Here is a 20,311-nt window from a genome sequence, read left to right as displayed (position 1 = left end):
TAGCTGTAAAAAGCTGACTAGAAAATATCTCCTGAACATCTCTATGTAAAAAAGAAAGATATTTTACCTCAAAAGTTCCTCAGTAGCCACCTCCCATTGTAAAGGATTTCTAAGCAGCATTTTAGTGTGTCTGTCCTAGGACAGCTTAGGGGATGAGCCTCGTGAACTCTCATATTATTTCACCAATCAGGTAAAGGAAGCTTACTATGAAATCTCATGAGTTAAGTCAAATCTTATGAGATCACAGTAAGAGTTCATGACCTCAGCACTGCTGATGCTGATTGGCTGCTGTTCATTTCTTCATTTTTTTTAATTTTTACCTGCAGCTGGGAGCAGGTGAAGTATAACTTTTTACACAGAACTTACGCTGCTGAGCTGAGGAGATTGTTAGGTAAAATATCTTCCTTTTTACATAGTGATGCTCAGGTGATATTTTCCTGTCAGCTTTTTACAGTTATACTGCATCAGTTTCAAGTGATTTAGCATATGAGTATTATGTCCCTTTAAATAAATATATATGTATATGCTAATATAAATCTATATTTATGTGTATATACACATATTAACACTTAAATAAATATATATGTATATAAGCATGGGTGCAGGGTCCCTACTCTAAAATTAAAGGGGGAAAGAGATGGGCTGTGAGTCAGTTGATTTAAATTTCTCACAAAGATCACTTAGATCCTATAGAGTGCTTGGCGCACTTTGCTATTTTATGGTGATGTCCTGAAACCTAGAGGTTCTGTTAAGAGACCCCATACCTTAAAGCAGCACTTTAACTGCAGCTGCAGATTATTGCCATTTTTACAGCATTCAACTGAATCTTACAATGTCACTAAAAGTAAATTTGGTTATCTCAATATAAACAGGAAAAAACTATCTAGTGAGTGCATTATGTATTAAGCTTGTTAAAGGGACAGTCAACCGCAAATTTGTTATTGTTTAAAAAGATAGATAACGCCTTGACTACCCATTCCCCAGCTTTGCACAACCAACATTGTTATATTCATTTAAACCTCTACATTTCTGCCTGTTTCTAAGCCACTACAGACAGCCTCTTATCACATGCTTTTTTATTAGCTTTTCACAAAAGTGCTAGTTCATGTGGACCATATAGATAACATTGTGCTTATGCCCATGAAGTTGTGCACAACACCGCACTAATTGGCTAAAATGAAAATCAATAGATAATAGTCATGTGATCAGGGGGCTGTCAGAAGAGGCTTAGATACAAGGTAATCACAGAGGTAAAAAGTATATTAATATAACTGTGTTGGTTGTGCAAAACTGGGGAATGGGTAATAAAGGGAGTATCTATCTTTTTAAACAATAACAATTTTAGAGTTGACTGTCCCTTTTTAAAAATATTGTAACAGTTGACATTTTTTGTTAGCAACAATACTATGTTTGAGGTATATTAATTATAAATGTCTTTTGTACTTCATAAAATGTTTACACACTTATTTTATAAATTATTTCAAATTAGGTTCTGTATAAACGCCTCATTCTTTAAAGGGACGTTGAGCACAATCTATTTTATAAGCATAGTATTGAGGTTATTCCTCACCTTCCTCTAGTTATGGGTGCTGCCATGTTGAAACCTAATTTTTCACTAGATTCCAGTGCTGACCTGTTTGCACATGTGCAGAAACTCTCCAGTTACCTGCAGTAAAACCTAGGTTCCATAATGGCTGCACCCATGTTAAAAAGGAGGTGCATGAAATGTATTTAGTGTCCCTTTAACATGATCTAAATGCACTTTGCGCTACTTCACAGCTTTATATACATTAACTTTACTGTTCTTTCATTCGAAAAGATTTTTTTTTTCTCTTAAAAAAAAAAGACACACAGATTACGAGTTTTGCGTTGCGGTTTTTAACGCTGAAAAAATGGCAATTTCAGCATAAAAGCAGGAACGCACTATTGGGAGTCGTGTCGGTGTAGCTATACCGCAAGCATTTTAGCCTGTAACGCAACGCCAATCCTGAGCTAAAAAAAATGACGTTTTTGCGTGGGATTTCCATAGCGCTGGTATTACAGGTTGTGCAGTGAGTCTAAAATGTTTGCTTTACAGCCTATACCGATACGATCCATACCGCCATCTAAGGGCAGTAGTTATGAGTTTTGTGAAACATTTTTGTTGCATAAAATCCATAACTAAACTGTTACAAAGTATACTATACTAACACCCATAAACTACCTATTAACCCCTAAACCACTACCCTCCCGCATCGCAAACACTATATTAAACGTATTAACCCCTAATCTGCTGCCCACCCACATTGCCAACACTATTTAAATAAACCCCTATTTCACCGCTCCCCAACATCGCTGCCACTAAATAAAGTTGTTAACCCCTAATCCTTTGTCCTCCCACATCTCCGCCACTAAATAAACCTATTACCCCTAAACCGCCGGCCCCCCACATCGCAAACACTAAATTAAACTATTAATCCCTAAACCTAACACCCCCTAACTTTAAATTTAAATTACAATATAACTATTTAAATAAATAATAACTTACCTGTGAAATATAAACCTAACATTAAACTATAAATTAACATAACCTTATTATTCTAATAAAATAAAAAACTACCAATTAAAATAACTAAATGACTAATTTAAAAAACCTAATACTACGAAAAAAATTAAATCTAAATTACAACAAAAAAAACCCCAAATCCTATGAAAATAAATAAACTTACCTGTGAAATATAAACCTAACATTAAACTATAAATTAACATAACCTTATTATTCTAATAAAATAAAAAAACTACCAATTAAAATAACTAAATGACTAATTTAAAAAAACTTAACACTACGAAAAAAATTAAATCTAAATTACAACTAAAAAACCCCAAAATTTTCAAAAATCTAATTTTAACAAAAATAATTAACACTAAAATCACGAAAAATAAATGCTAAGATTACAAAAAATAAATGAAAATTATCAAAAATAAAAACAATTGCACCTAATCTAATAGCCCTATAAAAATAAAAAAGCCCCCAAGAAATAAAAACACCCCCTAGCCTACAATAAACTACCAATAGCCCTCAAAAGGGCCTTTTGTAGGGCATTGCCCTAAAGAAATCGGCTCTTTTACCTGTAAAAAAATACAAAGTCCACCCAATAGTAAAAAGCCACCACCAACCCCCCAAAATAAAAAAAACTAACAAAAACCTAAGCTACCCATTGCCCTGAAAAGGGCATTTGTATGGGCATTGCCCTTAAAAGGGCATTTAGCTCTTTTTCAAAGCCCAAAACCTAATCAGAAAAAAAAACACACCAACAAAAAAAACTAACACTAACCCCAGAAGATCTTCTCATGGTTTCTGAAGTCCAGGCATCTTCTCCATTTTGTTTTGTTTTTTTAGTTGTAATTTAGAATTTTTTTAATTTTTTTCTTTTTTTTTTTTTTTTTTTTTTTTAGTTTTTGTTTTTTAATTTAGATATTTTAATTGGTAGTATGTTTTTATTTTATTAGTATAGTAAGGTTATAGTTACAGTTTAATGTTAGGTTTATATTTCACAGGTACGTTTTTATTTATTTAAATAGTTATATTGTAATTTTTATTTAAAACTAGGGGGGTGTTAGGTTTAGTGGTTAATAGTTTAATTTAGTGTTTTGCGATGTGGGGGGCTGGCGGTTTAGGGGTTAATAACTTTAGTGGCTGTGATGTCGGGGGCGGCGGAATGGGGTTAATAACTTATCAGTGGTGGTGATGTCGGGAGCAGCATATTAGGGGTTAATTGCTTTATTTAAGTGTCGGGAGCGTCGGATTAGTGGTGTTTAAACTTGGGGTTTATGTTAGGGTATTAGTTTTAAATGCAACTTTTTTAAATGTAACTTTATTTTTCCCCCATAAACATCAATAGGGTTGCGTTACGGCGATCGGCATTCCGCACTTCGGGTGTTAGGTTCTTTTCTAACACACTCTCTCCCCATTGATGTCTATGGGGGAAAGCGTGCATGAGCACGTCAAAGCAGCCCTTGGATTTTGTGCGGTATGGAGCTTAACGCCACCATATCGCACGCACAAGGAGGCTTTTCAGAAACTCGTTTAAAGGACCAGTAAATACAGTAGATTTGCATAATTAACAAATGCATAATAACAAAACAATGCAATAGCACTTAGTCAACTTCAAACGAGTAGATTTTTTTCTGACAAATTTCAGTTATGTTTATTTCCACTCCCCCTGTGACAGCCATCAGCCAATGACAAATGCATATATGTATATTTTGTGACTTCTTGCACATGCTCAGTAGGAGCTGGTGACTCAAAGTGTAAATATAAAAAGACTGCACATTTTGTTAATGGAAGTACATTGAAAAGTTGTTTAAAATTGCATGTTCTATCTGAATCATGAAAGTTTAATTTTGACTTGAGTGTCCCTTTAAATCTGTCATAAAGGGGGCGTGTCCGGGCGGCGGCCATAATCGGTCGCATATACTAGAAGCTCCGTACTTGACAAAGATAACCGGCAATTGTCTACATCTTTACTAAGCACTTTCTTCATGAAAATCCAGCAAAGTGTGTGTAAAGAATTTCTACACTGAAGGAGACTTTTGTTGGAATTATATACAAGTCGGAACCTAGTCTGGACCGTTGGATGTCGAGGTGGCGGCCTAATCAGACCTCTAACACCCCCCCGGTTATCCGGGTAGAGCAGTTTAAAAGACAACTGCGTACACTGGGTTAAATAGAGATTACATACGCAATTTCAAGACTCTGTTCTAAGTTGCATATACTGTGCTACCTCTTGTTATATGCTATCGAACATCTGTTCTCTAGATTATTTGGGCAAAGATTTTCTGATCGGCTAGTGGAGGAAGTCCCAGCATGGTGGATCCTATTGAGGTCTGGGGGATTACAGTCAAAGGACTATTAACTAACCACTTCCAGAGTCTTGAGAGACACTTAAAGATGGTGCTCGCTTGCTATACCCAGATGTCCACTTCAGAGATGAACACATCCTCGGAAGTAGCTAATACTAAGGGAGACATCAATCTACCTACCCGTGCAGCTGAATCCCTAACAGCTACGCAGCAAACATTGCATTTACCTTCATGCGTGGATCAGAGAGGTAAAGCATTTGGAAAGGGGATTGGAAACAGGAAACCTTTTGATCCGCACAGCGGCACGCAGACGACACCTAAAAGATCAGTATTAAACCAACGAAAACAAAGAACTCTGGATGAGTCGTCTCAGAAACCAAGGGCACTATTCACTACATGGAAACGATATGATAGAGGAAGAACAACGTTCATCAAGCTAGGAAGTAATCGTAGCGCCAATACTGAAAACACAAGTCTTAAAGAGTCAATAGTATATACAACTGCTACTAGGAGCCCTTTTGAATATCAGGACTTTTGGTATATTATTAACGGCCAAAACTATGGGTTTGTCTCACCTCCGGTGAGTCTTTGTCTATGCCTGGGACGCTCTGGTGTTGGCTAAAATGGTGGGACCCATATCGCACTTAAAGTTCTGTTACATGCACATGTTTGGACTTGATTATATAGTATTTAGCTTATGTATAAGTTTGATTTCAATGTGTTGTTTTTTTTTTCTTTTGTCATCTATTACCACATCCATGGGACCAAATATTAGTAACTTATTAATGGTTTATCAACAGGTCTAGAAGCAAATGGTATCTCTTCCCTATTTTTAAAAAAAAAAAAAAAAAATCCTTTCCATTTTTACAACTATCAAGCATTCAGGGAGTACTTTAGAAACAAGGCATACATGTATATTAAGCAGGGCTTAGATAAAACTCCTGATAGACATAAGTGTGTATATTAGCTGCAATTCTGTTTGTATGGTATTTAGCTTAACTAGCAATGTGAATTGAATGCATCCGATCTCACTATTTATTCTGCTATATATTATTATTCTTACCAAATCAGATTTTTAGTAGTCTTTTTAATAGTTTAAGAAACAAAAGGGTTCTTCCTCTCACTGAAAGAATAGCACGCCCCCATTTGCTGAATTCTCAGTGAACATTATATAAGCAAAGTGTATCTGCCCATTCCAGAAGGGGATTTTTCATACAGGGATTTCTCACCCCAATTTCAGTTACATTCACTCTCCATTGCAACTACTTGGTAGTAATTATGAGCGAAGATGTCCCATTTTTGCTCTTATTAACCATTTACACATTCTCTATAGGCTAATACAATCTCAGCCCTAGGAGCATCTCTATAGCGATGATAGATTGTTCCCGCACTGTCTGCGGCCGAGGCAGTGGGGCACAATAAGTTTGGATGCTGCTTAAGACTAGGCAATATACAGGCAACAATAGATTAATTATAAACATGATGTAAGTGGAACTCCTGACAAACTTAAATATATATGTTAGCCGACTTCAAGCAAGCTGATAACCTGGGGATTGGTTATAAGTCTATTCATGGTAATTATCACCAGATCATAGATTTTTGAATAAAGAGCTGATTTACCGTACATGAGTGAATTTTCACCACAATACCCACTTATCGTATAACAAGGTCGATACGCTGAAGGTTCTTTATGCAGTATCCTAAAATATTCCTTTTCTATATAGAGAACTCTGTCAGCTCTAGAAGCCTATTCATATACTTGCATGTTATCTAGTAGCTTTACTTATTCAAGAATTTTGTGCCTAAGTTGTACTTTTAAATTGTTTATAAGTGTTTCCATTACCCTTGTGATGGCATTTGAAGTGGTTTGTTTGGCCTGTGGTATTCCCACACATCCTATACCAAATTACAGAGAAAGTTGCCCATAATATAAATAAGTTGTTGGTTTTTCCTTTTTACTCTGTAGCACAGTTCCTTTTCCACAATATATTCCATTCTATATTCACAGATAGTCCACATAAAAATAAAATTAGGTTCATTCATTGGGATCCAAGAGCGGTCTCCTCTCGTCAGAGATTACCCACTTTAGATATGCATTCACAGTTACATAGGGGTCCAAAAGTGGCCTCATGTTCTATTGAGTGGGTACATAGTTTCTTAGGCAAATATCGACTGTACTAGAAATGTTTTTTGCCATATGTACATATAATGTATCTCTGTTTCTCTATTGACAACTTTGTTTGTATGCCTTACAATGAACCTTAATAAAAATTAAAAAATTAAAAAAAAATCTGTCATAAAATTATTGTGAGTCTGGAGAAACAATATTTATTCATACAATAAAGCCTTTTATAGTTATTTTTTTTAATAATTTCTACATTAAATAGGGCATACAGCAGGTTTTCTGTTATTCACAAATCTTAAGTCACGTACGCCACCTAGTGCAAGTTACTAATAATTACAATCATTAATACCCTATGTGACATTTAATCTAGCAATTTTGGGACATAATATTCCCCTCTACCTAAATTCCGCTCTATGTTCATACATACTGTATTTACAAAGCAAGCAATGATTATACAATCCAAGCCTGTTCTACACCATGAGTACTATTCTCCTATATTCAAGTTCCAGTGAGGCACTTTATAACTCACAAGATAAACCTGCAACCAAAGGCACACTGTGAACTTACATGACATAGGATTTGCCCTTTAATAAAAAGAGACTGAGGCAATTTATTACCACTATAATGTCCTTTTAATCTAATGAAATAACAAAAATAAGCAAAAGGCCTCATATTTTTAATATTTTTTTGTGTGGGAATGATAATACCAAAATACGTAAAGGTTAATTCCAGTCCTTACCAATTTTTTCCCCAATCTTGGAAAACAGGAGTGGACATTTTGTTCTTTCCATTAACACCATGATCTTGGAAAACACTGCTTAGGAGCTGAAAAACCTCTGACAAATGGATTGGAATCAACCCCAAATCCTGTATTACTCCCTGTCCATAAAACCTGTGATAAAGTGGTTGTTTTTAATAATTTACACCATTTAATTTAGGTAGATTACTGCTGTTGACAAGTACAACTCTTTTTCATCCTGTGCACTTTCTGCATCCTACAACCATAATCTAAATATCAGCAAGCTCATAATATAATAATAACTAGTATTTATATAGCGCCTTTCTCCCAGTGGGACTCAAAACGCTTTTTCAGCACTTGCTCTCGGAATTAACCAAATCGGCACCTGAATAGGAATAGTTATTATTACCCAATTTAATGGTACTCATTTTATCAACCTCAGAAGGCTAAAGGGCTGAGTCGGCCCTGCCGGGATTTTAAACAGGCTTTTATTGTAGTCGAGCATTTACCACCTGAGCTACCTCACCAATATAGTTCCCAACCTCTATTGTAAATATACAAGTGAGATGTTATCTATCTCATGGAAATGACATCCAGAAGATCTGAAGAATCTATTTAAACTGCATCAGATCAGTGCTACTTGACAATAATATGAATAATGAGAGAAACGTTTTGGGTTTCATGTCCCTTTAAAGGAACACTACAGTCAACTTTTTTTTTTTTAAATAGCACTTTAGGTTGAAGCAATTTGCGTTGCCCACAGTAAAATATACTGCATTAAAGGGACATAAAACCCTTTTTTTTTTTTCTTTCATGATTCAGACAGTGTACATCATTTTTAAAATACTTACATTTTCTTCTATTATCAAATTTACTTTGTTCTCATGGTATTCTTTGTTGAAGAGATATCTAGATAGGTAGCATGCACTTCTGGAGCTGAACATGACAGGACCACTGCTGCCACCTACTGTTCTTGCAAATGTATAACAGTCATAAAACTGTTGTCATATAGTGCTCCAGTCACGTGTACCACTTACACCATTCTACCTGTTTTTCAACAAAGGATACCAAGAGAACAAAGTAAATGTGACAATAGGAGTCAATTGGAGAATTTTAAAATGTTATTCTCTTTTACTCTCTATTTGAATAATGAAAACGTTTTTGGGTTTTATGTCCATTCAGTCAGAAATTTGTTATGTCAAATATTATTGACTGGGAGTTTTTTTTTTTTTGGGGGGGGGGACTGATCAGCAGATGCTGAGATAACATAATTTATGTAAGAACTTACCTGATACACACCAATGAAGATATTTGCACCATATCTTATGATAGATTTTCCTGGTGACAGGCTTTCGAGCCTGAATTAAGGTATCAATGACCGACTCGGAAAAACCACGCTTTGATAGAATCAAGCGTTCAATCTCCAAGCAGTCAGGCGCAGATAAATTAGATTTGGATGTTTGAAAGGACCTTGAAGTAGAAGGTCCTGCCTCAGCGGCAGAGTCCATGGTGGAAAGGATGACATGTCCACCAGATCTGCATACCAAGTCCTGCGTGGCCACGCAGGAGCTATAAAAATCACTGAAGCTCTCTCCTGCTTGATCTTTGCAATCAGACGAGGGAGCAGAGGAAACGGTGGAAACACATAAGCCAGGCTGAAGGACCAGGGCGCTGCTAGAGCATCTATCAGCGCTGCCTTGGGATCCCTGGACCTGGACCTGTAACGAGGAAGCTTGGCGTTCTGACGAGACACCATGAGATACAGTTCTGGTTTGCCCCATAGTTGAATCAACTGGGCAAATACCTCCGGATGGAGCTCCCACTCACCCGGGTGAAAAGTCTGCCGACTTAGGAAATCCGCCTCCCAGTTCTCTACTCCTGGGATATGGATAGCTGAGAGATGGCAAGAGTGAACCTCTGCCCATAGAATTATCTTTGAAACCTCCAACATCGCCAGGGGGCTCCTTGTACCCCCCTGATGGTTGATATAGGCTACAGTCGTGATGTTGTCCGACTGAAATCTGATGAACCTGACCGCAGCTAGCTGAGGCCAAGTCTGAAGACCATTGAATATCGCTCTTAGTTCCAGAATGTTTATCGGAAGGAGGGCTTCCTCCTGAGTCCACGAACCCTGAGCCTTCAGGGAGTTCCAGACTGCGCCCCAGCCCAGAAGGCTGGCATCTGTCGTCACTATAGTCCATTCTGGCCTGCGGAAGCTCATTCCCCTGGACAGATGGACTCGAGATAGCCACCAGAGAAGAGAATCCCTGGTCTCTTGATCCAGATTTAGCAGAGGGGACAAATCTGTGTAATCCCCATTCCACTGTTTGAGCATGCAAAGTTGCAGTGGTCTGAGATATAGGCGGGCAAATGGAACTATGTCCATTGCCGCTACCATTAAGCCGATTACTTCCATACACTGAGCCACTGTCGGCTGAGAAGTGGAATAAAGAGCACGGCAGGAAGTTAGAAGCTTTGACAACCTGACCTCTGTCAGAAAAATCTTCATTTCTACCGAATCTATCAGAGTTCCTAGGAAGGAAACTCTTGTGAGAGGGGAGAGAGAACTCTTTTCTTCATTCACCTTCCCACCAATGAGACCTCAGGAATGCCAGAACAATGTCCGTATGGGACTTGGCGATTTGAAAATTCGACACCTGTATCAGAATGTCGTCTAGGTAAGGAGCCACCGCTATACCTCGTGGCCTTAGAACCGCCAGTAGGGACCCTAGAACCTTCGTAAAGATTCTTGGTGCCGTGGCTAACCCGAAGGGAAGAGCCACAAACTGGTAATGCCTGTCTAGGAAGGCAAACCTGAGAAACCGATGATGATCTCTGTGTATCGGAATGTGGAGATAAGCATCCTTTAAGTCCACGGTAGTCATATATTGACCCTCCTGGATCATAGGTAGGATGGATCGAATAGTCTCCATCTTGAAGGATGGGAACCTGAGAAATTTGTTTAAGATCTTGAGATCCAAGATTGGTCTGAAAGTTCCCTCTTTTCTCTTGTAAGGTGTATCCAGTCCACGGGTTCATCCATTACTTGTGGGATATTCTCCTTTACAACAGGAAGTTGCAAGAGGACACCCACAGCAGAGCTGTCTATATAGCTCCTCCCCTAACTGCCACCCCCAGTCATTCTCTTGCAACTCTCGACAAGAAAGGAAGTATCAAAAGATTTGTGGTGACTTAGTGTAGTTTTACTTTCAATCAAGAGTTTATTTTTAAACGGTACCGGCGTTGTACTGTTTTACTCTCAGGCAGAAATTAGAAGAAGAATTCTGCCTGGAGGTTTGATGATCTTAGCGGTTTGTAACTAAGGTCCATTGCTGTTTTTACACATAACTGATGAATATGGGAAAACTTCAGTTGGGGGAATGGCCTGCAGTTTACTTGCTTTGAGGTATGTTCAGTATTTTTATTTCTAGAGAGATGAATAAGTTCTAGAAAATGCTGACAGAGCCTTGTGTATTTGAGGTAAGCCTGATGCAGTGATTTAACAGCGACTGGGATCATGCTTACAAAACAGGGTAATACTCATGTTAATATTCATATTACTTAGTGACAAAACGTTTACATGATTTCATAAATAGGGAGGGGAGATAAGTCTTTATTTGGGGCCTAGTTTCCACATGGCTAGTCAGATACTCCTTGGAGTATTTTCTTAAAAGGCCACTGTAAGTAAATATTTTCTATGCCTGTTACTAACTAACTACCCCAAATACGCTTTTTATCAATAGCATTTCATTAACCTATCTCTACCGTATATCAGAAATCTTGTCTTCAAATTTAATTGTTTTCCAAACCCACTCCGTGGGTATCCTTTGCTCTGTACCAATCCTTTTACAATACCTAGGTTTCAAAATGGCGCTTTAAACACAAAGTTATTGGTTTAAGTATTTTGAACATGCAGTGCTGAAAATAGTGGGCAGGATAACGTGACATCATCGGCGAATAAAATATATAACTTTTAGAACGTTATGAAACTTCGTTTTGGAGAAAATATAGGTCAGTAGGTTTTAATGAATGTTTATTAACTTTAATATGTTAGTTGTTTAGCTTAAATTATAACAGAAAGTAATCCTTTAAGGCCCCTCTGACATCCATCCAGTACATGGTGGGAGGGGCCTATTTTAGCGCTCTAACTGCGCAGTTTTAATTCAGACTGAGACATCCAGCTTCCCTGGAGGAGTCCTCTGGCATCTGAGGACCATTTCAAAGGGGTTATTTCCGTACAAAATCATATTTAAGGGCAGGTAGGAGCCTCAGCAGAGCTGTGGCAAAGTGCTCAATTGACTTTTAACGTTTTTTTAACGTTTTTCAATCCGGTTTGGGGCCTAAGGGGTTAATCATCCATTTGCAAGTGGGTGCAATGTTGCTTTAGTCCCTTACACACACTGTAAAAATTTCAAAGACTTTACTGTATTTTTACACTGTTTTGCAGTTTAAGTGCTAGTTTTTTTCTCTTAAAGGCACAGTAACGTTTTTGTTTAATTACTGTTTCACATTTATTAAACTGTTTTCCAAGCTTGCTTGTCTCATTACTAGTCTGTTAAACGTGTCTGACATAGAGGAAACTCCTTGTTCAATATGTTTGGAAGCCATTGTGGAACCCCCTCTTAGAATGTGTACCAAATGTACTGAAATTTCTATAAACTATAAAGACCATATTATGGCGCTTAAAAATTTATCTCCAGGGGATTCTCTGACTGAAAAGAGGGAAATTATGTCATCTAACTCTCCCCATGTGTCAGAACCTATAACTCCCGCTCAAGTGACGCCAAGTACATCTAGCACATCTAATTCTTTTACCTTACAGGACATGGCGGCAGTTATGAATGCTACCCTCTCAGAGGTATTCTCCAAACTGCCAGGGCTACTAGGAAAGCGAGGCAGCTCTGGGGCTAGAACTAATACAGAGCTTTCTGATGCTTTAATGCCTGTGTCCGATATACCCTCACAATGCTCAGAAGCCGAGGCAGGTGAGCTTCTATCTGTGGGTGACTTTTCAGACTCAGGGAAGGTGTTACTTCAGTCTGATTCTGAAATGACAGCGTTTAAATTTAAGCTTGAACACCTCCGCTTATTGCTTAAGGAGGTTTTAGCGACTCTGGATGACTGTGACCCCATTGTGGTTCCAGAGAAATTGTGTAAAAGGGACAAATTCTTTGCAGTACCTGTTTACACTGATGTTTTTCCAGTACCTAAGAGGTTTTCGGAAATTATTACTAAGGAATGGGATAGACCAGGTGTGCCGTTCTCTCCCCCTCCTGCTTTCAAAAAGTTGTTTCCCATAGATGCCGCCATACGGGACTCGTGGCAGACGGTCCCTAAGGTGGAGGGAGCAGTCTCTACCCTAGCTAAGCGTACAATTATCCCCGTCGAGGACAGTTGTGCTTTCCTAGATCCTAAGGATAAAAAAATTGGAGGGTCTCCTTAAGAAAATTTTTATACATCAAGGTTTTATTCTCCAGCCTCTTGCATGCATTGCCCCAGTTACTGCTGCAGCGGCTTTTTGGTTTGAGTCTCATGAGGAGGCTCTACAGGTGGAGACCCCGCTAGACGATATTCTAGACAGGATTAAAGCTCTTAAGTTAGCTAATTCCTTTATTTCTGACGCCGTTTTTCATTTAGCCAAGCTAACGGCTAAAAATTCAGGTTTTGCCATTTTGGTGCGTAGGGCGCTATGGCTTAAGTCCTGGTCAATAGACGTTACTTCAAAGTCTAAGCTTCTTAACATCCCCTTTAAGTTAAGGACCAAACAGAATAATTTTCGTTCCTTTCGAAACTTCAAGAGTGGCGCAGCTTCAGTTTCCTCTAATGCAAAACAAGAGGGAAATCTCGCCCAGTCCAAACCAGTCTGGAGACCTAACTAGGCTTGGAACAAGGGGAAGCAGGCCAAGAAACCTGCGGCTGCCTCTAAGACAGCATGAAGGAGTAGCACCCGATCCGGGACCGGATCTAGTAGGGGGCAGACTTTCTCTCTTTGCCCAGGCTTGGGCATGAGACGTCCAGGATCCCTGGGCATTAGAGATTGTTTCCCAGGGATATCTTCTGGACTTCAAAGCTTCATCTCCAAAGGGGAGATTTCATCTCTCACAATTATCTGTAAACCAGATAAAGAGAGAGGCATTCTTACGTTGTGTTCAAGACCTACTGGTTATGGGAGTTATCCACCCAGTTCCAAGGGAGGAACAGGGGCAGGGCTTCTATTCAAATCTGTTTATAGTTCCCAAAAAAGAGGGAACTTTCAGACCAATCTTGGATCTCAAGATCCTAAACAAATTTCTCAGGGTCCCATCCTTCAAGATGGAGACTATCCGAACCATCCTCCCTATGATCCAGGAGGGTCAATATATGACTACCGTGGACTTAAAGGATGCTTATCTCCACATTCCGATTCACAGAGATCATCATCAGTTCCTCAGGTTTGCCTTTGTAGACAGGCATTACCAGTTTGTGGCTCTTCCCTTCGGGTTAGCCACGGCACCAAGAATCTTTACGAAGGTTCTAGGGTCCCTACTGGTGGTTCTAAGGCCATGGGGCATAGCAGTGGCTCCTTACCTAGACGACATTCTGATACAGGTGTCGACTTTTCAAATCGCCAAGTCCCATACGGACATTGTTCTGGCCTTTCTGAGGTCTCACGGGTGGAAGGTGAACGAAGAAAAGAGTTCTCTCTCCCCTCTCACAAGAGTTTCCTTTCTAGGAACACTGATAGATTCAATAAAAAATGAAAAATTTTCTGACAGAGGTCAGGTTATCAAAGCTTCTAACTTCCTGCCGTGCTCTTCATTTCACTTCTCGGCTGTCAGTGGCTCAGTGTATGGAAGTAATCGGCCTAATGGTAGCGGCAATGGACATAGTTCCGTTTGCCCGCCTGCATCTCAGACCACTGCAACTTTGCATGCTCAATCAGTGGAATGGGGACTACACAGATTTGTCCCCTCTGCTAAATCTGGATCAAGAGACCAGGGATTCTCTTCTCTGGTGGTTATCTCGGGTCCATATGTCCAGGGGAATGAGTTTCCGCAGGCCAGAATGGACTATAGTGACGACACATGCCAGCCTTCTGGGCTGGGGCGCGGTCTGGAACTCCCTGAAGGCTCAGGGTTTGTGTATTCAGAACATTCTGGAACCGAGAGCAATATTCAATGCTCTTCAGGCTTGGCCTCAGCTAGCTGCGGTCAGGTTCATCAGATTTCAGTCGGACAATATCACGACTGTAGCCTATATCGACCATCAGGGGGGAACAAGAAGCCCCCTGGCGATGTTGAAGGTTTCAAAGATAATTCTATGGGCAGAGGTTCACATTTCCCATCTCTCAGCTATCCATATCCCAGGAGTAGAGAACTGGGAGGCGAATTTCCTAAGTCGGCAGACTTTTCATCCGGGGGAGTGGGAGCTCCATCCGGAGGTATTTGCCCAGCTGATTCAACTATGGGGCAAACCAGAACTGGATCTGATGGCGTCTCGTCAGAACGCCAAGCTTCCTTATTACGGGTCCAGGTCAAGGGATCCCCAGGCAACGCTGATAGATGCTCTAGCAGTGCCCTGGTCCTTCAGCCTGGCTTATGTGTTCCCACCATTTCCTCTCCTCCCTCGTCTGATTGCCAAGATCAAGCAGGAGAGAGCTTCGGTGATTTTGATACCACCTGTGTGGCCACGCAGGACTTGGTATGCAGATCTGGTGGACATGTCATCCCTTCCACCATGGACTCTGCCGCTGAGGCAGGACCTTCTACTCCAAGGCCCATTCAAACATCCAAATCTAATTTTTCTGCGGCTGACTGCTTGGAGATTGAACGCTTGATTTTATCAAAACGTGGTTTCTCCGAGACGGTCATTGGTACCTTAATTCAGGCTCGAAAGCCTGTCACCAGGAAAATCTATCATAAGATATGGTGTAAATATCTTCATCGGTGTGAATCCAAGGGTTACTCATGGAGTAAAGTCAGGATTCCTAGGATATTATCCTTTCTCCAAGAAGGCTTGGAGAAGGGATTGTCAGCTAGTTCCTTAAAGGGACAGATTTCTGCTCTGTCTATTCTTTTGCACAAGCGCCTGGCGGATGTTCCAGACGTTCAGGCGTTTGGCAGGCTTTAGTTAGAATCAAGCCTGTGTTTAAACCTGTTGCTCCACCATGGAGTTTAAATTTAGTTCTTAAAGTTCTTCAAGGGGTTCCGTTTGAACCTCTGCATTCCATAGATATCAAGCTTTTATCTTGGAAAGTTTTGGTTTTTGGTAGCTATCTCTTCGGCTCGAAGAGTTTCAGAGTTATCTGCCTTACAATGTGATTCCCCTTATCTGATCTTCCATGCAGATAAGGTAGTTTTGCGTACCAAACCTGGGTTTCTTCCTAAGGTGATATCTAATAAGAATATCAATCAGGAGATTGTTGTTCTGTTACTGTGTCCTAATCCTTCAAAGAAGGAACGTCTATTACACAATCTTGACGTGGTTTGTGCTTTAAAGTTTTATTTACAAGCTACTAAGGATTTTCGTCAAACATCTGCATTGTTTGTTGTCTACTCTGGACAGAGGAGAGGCCAAAAGGCTTCGGCATCTTCTCTTTCTTTTTGACTGAGCAGCATAATCCGTTTAGCTTATGAGACTGCTGGCCAGCAGCCTCCTGAATTACAGCTCATTCCACTAGAGCGGTAGCTTCCACATGGGCTTTTAAAAATGAGGCCTCTGTTGAACAGATTTGTAAGGCGGCGACTTGGTCTTTGCTTCAAACTTTTTCTAAATTCTACAAATTTGATACTTTTGCTTCTTCGCAGGCTATTTTTGGGAGAAAGGTCTTGCAGGCAGTGGTGCCTTCCGTTTAAGTTCCTGCCTTGTCCCTCCCTTCATCCGTGTCCTAAAGCTTTGGTATTGGTATCCCACAAGTAATGGATGAACCCGTGGACTGGATACACCTTACAAGAGAAAACAAAATGTATGCTTACCTGATAAATTTCTTTCTCTTGTGGTGTATCCAGTCCACGGCCTGCCCTGTCACTTTAAGGCAGGTGTTTTTAATTTTTAAACTACAGTCACCACTGCACCCTATAGTTTCTCCTTTTTCTTGCTTGTCTTCGGTCGAATGACTGGGGGTGGCAGTTAGGGGAGGAGCTATATAGACAGCTCTGCTGTGGGTGTCCTCTTGCAACTTCCTGTTGGGAAGGAGAATATCCCACAAGTAATGGATGAACCCGTGGACTGCATACAAAACAAGAGAAAGAAATTTATCAGGTAAGCATAAATTTTGTTTTTTGGGAACTATAAACAGATTTGAATAGAATCCTTGCCCCTGTTTCTCCCTTGGAACTGGGTGGATCACTCCCATAACCAGAAGGTCTTGAACACAACGTAAGAATGCCTCTCTCTTTATCTGGTTTGCAGATAATTGTGAGAGATGAAATCTCCCCTTTGGAGATGAGGCTTGGAAATCCAGAAGATATCCCTGGGAAACAATCTCCAGAGCCCAGGGATCCTGGACATCTCTTGCCCAAGCATGGGCGAAGAGAGAAAGTCTGCCCCCAACTAGATCCTGTCCCAGATCAGGGGCTACTCCTTCATGCTGTCTTAGAGGCAGCAGCAGGTTTTTTTGGCCTGCTTTCCCTTGTTCCAAGCCTGGTTAGGTCTCCAGACTGGCTTGGACTGGGCAAAATTTCCTTCTTATTTTGCAGTAGAGGAAGTTGAAGCTGCGCCACTCTTGAAGTTTTGAAAGGAACGAAAATTAGTCTGTTTGGTCCTTAATTTGTTGGACCTATCCTGGGGAAGGGCGTGGCCTTTTCCTCCAGTAATATCAGAAATGATCTCCTTCAGTCCAGGCCCGAATAGGGTCTGCCCTTTGAAGGGGATGTTGAGAAGCTTAGACTTTGAAGTAACGTCAGCTGACCAGGATTTAAACCATAGCGCCCTACGCGCCTGAATGGCAAAACCTGAATTCTTAGCCGTTAGCTTTGTTAAATGAAAAACGGCGTCAGAAATAAATTAATTGGCTAATTTAAGAGCTTTAAGCCTGTCTAGGATATCATCCAACGGGGTCTCCACCTGTAGAGCCTCTTCAAGAGACTCGAACCAGAAAGCCGCTGCAGCAGTGACTGGGGCAATGCATGCAAGAGGCTGGAGAATAAAACCTTGTTGTATAAAGATTTTCTTATGGAAACCCTCTAATTTTTTATCCATTGGACCTAGGAAAGTACAACTGTCCTCGACGGGGATAGTTGTACGCTTAGCTAGGGTAGAGACTGCTCCCTCCACCTTAGGGACCGTCTGCCACGAGTCCCGTGTAGCGGCATCTATGGGTAACATCTTTTTAAAAGCAGGAGGGGGAGAGAACGGTACACCTGGTCTATCCCATTCCTTCGTAATAATTTCTGAAAACCTCTTAGGGATTGGAAAAACATCAGTGTAAACAGGCACTGCAAAGTATTTGTCCGTTTTACACAATTTCTCTGGGACTACAATGGTGTCACAGTCATCCAGAGTTGCTAAAACCTCCCTGAGCAACAAGCGGAGGTGTTCAAGCTTAAATTTAAATGCTGTCATTTCAGAGTCAGACTGAAGTAACGCCTTCCCTGAATCAGAAATGTCACCCACAGATAGAAGCTCTCCTGCTTCGGCTTCTGTACATTGTGAGGGTATATCAGACATAGCTACTAAAGCGTCAGAAAGCTCTGTATTTGTTCTAGCCCCAGAGCTGTCTCGCTTTCCTTGTAACCCTGGCAGTTTGGACAATACCTCTTTGAGAGTATGATTCATAACTGCCGCCATGTCTTTTAAGGTAAACGCATTGGACGCGCCAGATGTACTTGGCGTCACTTGCGCGGGAGATATAGGTTCTCACACATTGGGAGAGCTAGGTGGTTTAACCTCCCTTTTGTCAGTCTGAGAAACCTCTGGTGATAAATCTTTAAAACCCATAATATGGTCTTTATAACTTATAGAAAGGTCAGTGCATTTGGTACACATTCTAAGAGGGGGTTCCACAATGGCTTCTAAACATAATGAACAAGGAGTTTCCTCTATGTCAGACATGTTTAACAGACTAGTAATGAGACCAGCAAGCTTGGAAAACACTTTAATGAATGTGAAAAAGACAAAAAAAAAAAAAAAACAACAAAAAAACGGTACTGTGCCTTTAAGAGAAAAAAACTACCACATAAACTGCAAAACAGTGTTAAAAAGTAGTAAACTCTACGAAATTTTTACAGTGTGTATAAGAGACTAAAGCAGCATTGCACCCACTTGCAAATGGATTATTAACCCCTTAGGTCCCAAACCGGATTAGAAAAAAACAGTCAAACACACTGCCACAGCTCTGCTGTGGCTCCTACCTGCCCTTAAACACGATTTATGCAGGAAAAAAAACCCTCTATAGTGGTCCTAGATGCCAGAGGACTCCATTAGGGAAGCTGGATGTCTCAGTCTGAATATCAACTGTATGTCTCAGTCTGAATATAAAGTGCGCAAAATTAGGTCCCTCCCACCATGCACTTAATGTCAGAGGACCTTAAAAAAGTACTCCTAGGAGTAATCTAACAAGCCATGTGGAAAACTAGGCCCCAAATAAAGATTTATCACCCTCAGAGAAAAAACGTTTTTTTCTGTAAGTTATGCAAACGTTTTTACACTAAGTAATATGAGAGTTAACATGAATATTACCCTTATCTTGTAAGCATGATCCCAGTGGTTGTTAAATCACTGTATCAGGCTTACGTCAAATATACCAGGCACTGTCAGCATTTTCTAGACCTTATCTCTCTTTAAAAAAATATACTGAACATACCTCAAAGCAGGTGATCTGCAAACCGTCCCCCCAACTGAAGTTTTCTTTCCATACTCTTCAGTTATGTGTGAGAACAGCAATGGACCTTAGTTACAAACCGCTAAGATCATCAACCTCCAGGCAGATTCTTCTTCCAATTTCTGCCTGAGAGTAAAACAGTACAACGCCGGTACCGTTTAAAAATAACAAACTCTTGATTGAAGGTAAAAACTACACTAAGTCACCACATATCTCTTGATACTTCCTTTCTTGTCGAGAGTTGCAAGAGAATGACTGGGGGTGGCAGTTAGGGGAGGAGTTATATAGACAGCTCTGCTATGGGTGTCCTCTTGCAACTTCCTGTTGGGAAGGAGAATATCCCACAAGTAATGGATGAACCCGTGGACTGGATACACCTTTACAAGAGAAAGATTCTTGGAGCTGTTGCTAGGCCAAATGGAAGAGCAACAAATTGGTAATGCTTGTCTAGAAAAGAGAATCTCAGAAACTGATACTGTTCTGGATGAATCGGAATATGAAGGTATGCATCCTGCAAGTCTATTGTGGACATATAATGTCCTCGCTGAACAAAAGGCAGAATAGTCCTTATAGTCACCATCTTGAAAGTTGGTACTCTTACATAACGATTCAAAATTTTCAGATCCAGAACTGGTCTGAATAAATTTTCTTTCTTTGGTACAATGAATAGGTTTGAATAAAACCCCAAACCCTGGGGGGCGGAGCGACGAGCTGAACCGGCAGGACGCATCTTAGAGAAGCTCCTGTCTTCTTTATAAAATATATGAGCCTTCTTAGGTTCCTAAAGGACATTAGAGATTCTTTA

This window comes from Bombina bombina, chromosome 4 (assembly GCF_027579735.1).
Source record: "Bombina bombina isolate aBomBom1 chromosome 4, aBomBom1.pri, whole genome shotgun sequence".
In the NCBI taxonomy this organism is placed as follows: Eukaryota; Metazoa; Chordata; class Amphibia; order Anura; family Bombinatoridae; genus Bombina; species Bombina bombina.
This window is presented reverse-complemented; position numbering follows the sequence as displayed.